Source organism: Sinocyclocheilus grahami, unplaced genomic scaffold (assembly GCF_001515645.1).
Source record: "Sinocyclocheilus grahami isolate Dianchi unplaced genomic scaffold, SAMN03320097.WGS_v1.1 scaffold253.1, whole genome shotgun sequence".
NCBI lineage: Eukaryota > Metazoa > Chordata > Actinopteri > Cypriniformes > Cyprinidae > Sinocyclocheilus > Sinocyclocheilus grahami.
The window spans coordinates 1,165,238-1,170,919 of NW_015505432.1; positions in this window are offsets into that span (position 1 = coordinate 1,165,238).

A 5,682-nucleotide genomic window follows, 5' to 3' on the forward strand; every position below is an offset into this window, starting at 1 on the left:
AAAATCTTTTGATTTCTCTCAACATGGGGACAGGAGAGCTGTCAGTAACTTGCGTTACTTATTTGAAAAAGTAACTCAGATATTCTCTTGTAAATGAAAAAGTAATGCGTTACTTTACTAGTTACTTGAAAAAGTAATCTGATTACGTAACTTGCGTTACTTGTAATATATCACCCCCAACACTGCTAGATGCACTGTTTGGAAACTGTCTCTGTTAACTTTACCTACCATATACTCTCTTAAAAATAAAGGTGCTTCAAAAGGTTTTTCAAGCGATGTCATAGAAGAACCATTTTTGGTTCCACAAAGAACCATTCAGTCAAAGGTTCTTTAAAGAACCATCTCTTTCTTACCTTTTTATAATCTGAAGAACCTTCTTTCGCCACAAAGAACCTTTTGTGAAACAGAAAGGTTCTTCAGATGTTGAAGGTTCTTTATGGAACCATTTAGACAAAAAGGTTCTTCTATGGCATCGTGAAGCACCTTTATTTTTAAGAGTGTATGTTGGTTAGCTAGCAATTTCATATTTCCGGACAATCAGAATTCTTTACTGACTAATTTATAAAAAACTAATTTTATAAAGATTATTATTATGCTCAGCATTATTTGGCAAAATGTGTGTATGCATATAGTGCAATACAATACAGAGAAAGATTCTTCAAGTCAGAGGTGGATTGTTCTGTAAGAACACACACATTCTGTCCTCTTAAGGATTAAGTAACATGTTACTGTCATATTGTTCCTTCACGTTCTCCATCTGCCTGTTGACACAAATTTGATTGGTGCAGAATCTTACCTGTTCAGACCAGTCCTGGTTATACCTATAACCGGGCTCATGTATAAATTATGGGCATGATAACGCATGTTAGTGACCAGTGTTGGGGAAAGTTACTTTTAAAAGTAATGCATTACAATATTGCGTTACATCCTAAAAAAAAGAAACAAATTACGTTATTTAGTTACTTTTATGGAACGGAATGTGTTACTTACTTTTGAGTTACTTTTTAAATCTGAGTAGTTTGTTTTTAATATAAAAAGTTCTTCTTTTACAAATGTAAAAGCCCTTTCACACCAAAAGTGAACTGAATAGGTAAATTCATGCCTGTACAGTAGATGGCGCATCTCAAACAAATTGCACGAAGAATATGATGCAGGAGAAGAAAGTTCAACACTATTCATCAATAACAAAAATGAAACACAAATGTGTCATTTTTGCTTAGTATGATTGAATTGGATCATTGAAGGTCCAAAGGCATGGGTTAATAAAATGGGAATAAATACATAAATTATACTTGTCTTATTTAACATATTTAATTGCTGCAGGTTTGAATAATGTGCTGAGTTTGAATTTTACTGTTTTTATTCATTTTGAGGAATACTGAATCTGTGCAGGTGAGATGAGCAAATGCATGTTCATATTTACTCAACAGTAAGCATCATGTTCACACATCACGCACAACGCCTCTTCACTCACTCCCCATTTCTCTCAACATGACAATACGAGAGCTGTCAGTCAAGACATGGGAAACAAAGTAACTTGTTACTTATTTGAAATAGTAACTCAGATATTTCCTTCTAAATTAAAAAGTAATAATGTGTTACTTTACTATTTACTTAAAGGAGTCCTATTATGCTCTTTTACAAGGTCTTGATTTTGTTTTGGGTGTGTACTAGAACATGCTCTCATGTTTGGTGGTTCGAAAAACGCATTATTTTTCACATAATTTACATTATTAAAGTACCTTTCTCCCCAGGCTGGCACAAACGGATCGATTAGTTCCGGGTTTGATGAAGGTCTGCCTTTTGAAAAACAACATGTGTTGTGATTGGTTAGCTGTCCCAGTGCGTTGTGATTGGCGAACAGCTTAGACGGTGTTTCAGTACTGCCACGCCCCTTGCTCCGTCTTTCAACAAAAACTTTTTGGCGAAACCGGCACTACTCACTCATGTTGTGGAAGCTGTCCTCAGTAAAATGTGCAGCACAGAGCACACAATAGCAAATTGGGGTTATAATGCTCAGGAACAGAGTTAAAAATCAATTGCAACCACTGTTTCCTGACATCATCCGCTTTCGGAAGCCCAAACAAAGATGTTTGGGCATGGGGGTGAAAAAAACAGCGTTTCTTAAGGTGGTCGCACACCGGATGAGAAGCGCAACGCAACGCAGCGTCGCGTCACACCACGTCTTTAAAATTCGAACCCATTACTTTCTATGAGTGTACTCACACCAGCGGCGCCATTCGGCGTCTGTCCGCGGCGCCCAGCTACGTCATGTTATACTTGTTGTAAAAATTGTTCTAGACGCGATGCTGAGCTTCTCTCCGTCTCCGGTGTGAGACCGCCTTTAGACATGCCGAAAACTTGACGCTACAGCAGCTCTTCTTCTTCTTTTTTGTTATGCACTAACTCTGCAGCAGCACTTCTTCTTCTTCGTCGTCTCGTCTGATGCACTCACTCAACCAAGCGCTCTAACCCAACCCCCTAACCATTCCAATTTCCGTAGGCGGGAATTATTTTAATGATATTCTATTTTTAATATAAAAAGTTCTTCTTTTACAAATGTAAAAGCCCTTTCACACCAAAAGTGAACTGAATAGGTAAATTCATGCCTGTACAGTAGATGGCGCATCTCAAACAAATTGCACGAAGAATATGATGCAGGAGAAGAAAGTTCAACACTATTCATCAATAACAAAAATGAAACACAAATGTGTCATTTTTGCTTAGTATGATTGAATTGGATCATTGAAGGTCCAAAGGCATGGGTTAATAAAATGGGAATAAATACATAAATTATACTTGTCTTATTTAACATATTTAATTGCTGCAGGTTTGAATAATGTGCTGAGTTTGAATTTTACTGTTTTTATTCATTTTGAGGAATACTGAATCTGTGCAGGTGAGATGAGCAAATGCATGTTCATATTTACTCAACAGTAAGCATCATGTTCACACATCACGCACAACGCCTCTTCACTCACTCCCCATTTCTCTCAACATGACAATACGAGAGCTGTCAGTCAAGACATGGGAAACAAAGTAACTTGTTACTTATTTGAAATAGTAACTCAGATATTTCCTTCTAAATTAAAAAGTAATAATGTGTTACTTTACTATTTACTTAAAGGAGTCCTATTATGCTCTTTTACAAGGTCTTGATTTTGTTTTGGGTGTGTACTAGAACATGCTCTCATGTTTGGTGGTTCGAAAAACGCATTATTTTTCACATAATTTACATTATTAAAGTACCTTTCTCCCCAGGCTGGCACAAACGGATCGATTAGTTCCGGGTTTGATGAAGGTCTGCCTTTTGAAAAACAACATGTGTTGTGATTGGTTAGCTGTCCCAGTGCGTTGTGATTGGCGAACAGCTTAGACGGTGTTTCAGTACTGCCACGCCCCTTGCTCCGTCTTTCAACAAAAACTTTTTGGCGAAACCGGCACTACTCACTCATGTTGTGGAAGCTGTCCTCAGTAAAATGTGCAGCACAGAGCACACAATAGCAAATTGGGGTTATAATGCTCAGGAACAGAGTTAAAAATCAATTGCAACCACTGTTTCCTGACATCATCCGCTTTCGGAAGCCCAAACAAAGATGTTTGGGCATGGGGGTGAAAAAAACAGCGTTTCTTAAGGTGGTCGCACACCGGATGAGAAGCGCAACGCAACGCAGCGTCGCGTCACACCACGTCTTTAAAATTCGAACCCATTACTTTCTATGAGTGTACTCACACCAGCGGCGCCATTCGGCGTCTGTCCGCGGCGCCCAGCTACGTCATGTTATACTTGTTGTAAAAATTGTTCTAGACGCGATGCTGAGCTTCTCTCCGTCTCCGGTGTGAGACCGCCTTTAGACATGCCGAAAACTTGACGCTACAGCAGCTCTTCTTCTTCTTTTTTGTTATGCACTAACTCTGCAGCAGCACTTCTTCTTCTTCGTCGTCTCGTCTGATGCACTCACTCAACCAAGCGCTCTAACCCAACCCCCTAACCATTCCAATTTCCGTAGGCGGGAATTATTTTAATGATATTCTAATGGGCCGCTTTGTGATATCACAAAACCCGGAAAACAAATGCTGTAGTCCAAATGAGCCATTCGTTGTAGTTCTTGAAAAGTTTCTGCTGCCCCAGGAACAGTTTCATACACTCTAAAAAATACTGGGTTAAAAAGGGACAAACCCAGCTATTGATCAAAACAACCCAATAGCTGGGTATTGTACTAAATGTACTAAAAACAAGTCTATCGCAAGACATCTGGTAGGGGGGGCACCTGGGATGGCCAGCCAAATTTCAGGGGGGCCCGGTGCCACCCCTGGCCACCACGTAGACACACCCTTGGTGCCACATCAACTACACTCTAAAAAATACTGGGTTAAAAAGGGACAAACCCAGCTATTGATCAAAACAACCCAATAGCTGGGTATTGGACTAAATGTACTAAAAACAAGTCTATCGCAAGACATCTGGTAGGGGGGGCACCTGGGGCGGCCAGCCAAATTTCAGGGGGGCCCGGTGCCACCCCTGGCCACCACGTAGACACACCCTTGGTGCCACATCAACTACACTCTAAAAAATGCTGGGTTAAATACAACCCAGTGCTGGGTAAAATAGGGACAAACCCAGCAACTGGGTTGTTTTGACCCGGCGGTTGGGTTACTACCCAGAAGGTTGGGTTAAACATTTAACCCAACCGCTGGGTCAAAACAACCTGATTGCTGGGTTTGTCCCAATTTTATGCTGGGTTGTATTTAACCCAGCATTTTTTAGAGTGTATAGTGTGATCTTAATGACAATGTCAAGAGCGCATAATGTTACACGATCCATCTGCGCAAGGACGAATCTCTCCACTCCCAAGCGGATTTCCTTCACTCACACAAAACTGGACGTGTGCTTTTAAATATTGTTCTTTTATGAATTGGCTCTGCTCTCGCTCAGATATTGCGTGTACACGCTCAAACGTTGTCTTCGCATCACTGAAGACGAAGAGCTTTTTTTCTAATTCAGGTGAGGGGTAGGCTTATCTCACTAAATGGAAGCAAGCTGATTCTCTAGTTATTTATTTTATTAATAGCCTACTTATTTTAGTTAAGTGCTTAAATTGTAAATATGCATTTATTCAATTATTTTATTTAGTGCATTTGTATTTTGTTGTTTTTGCATATAGTTTTGCAATAAAAGCGTATCAACCATGTTCCAGAAATAATCACTGAGGGTGCTTCTGAAATAAGTGAGGGTGCTCTAGTCGTAATGCACATTTTCACATATTTTGTCCCATCTGTTGCTATGGTTATCACTATGTCACTGCTACTTCGAGAGTGAATCCCACATAAATATACTGACGTCATTCCAGAAATTTTGCAATGTCACTCTTTGTTTAGGGGGGTGTCTAGAGCATTTTAAATGGGGGGGCCAGTCGGGGGCACTGGCTCAAAATAGGGTGTGGGGGGAGGGGGGGCATTTAAAATGCTCTAGACACGCCCCTGTGTGGCACAGACCAATACAATAACTCATATATTATTTTGCCGGTCACAATGTCCTTATACAGTGGTTAAACTCTTTTTTTTTCTTTCTTGAAACTGGATGTTACATGTTTTTGGTTTCTCCTGTAGATGCTGTGGCTGTGTCACCTGCCAAATGAAAAACACTGAACTAACTATTTAATTTGAAATGAAGCACTTCTG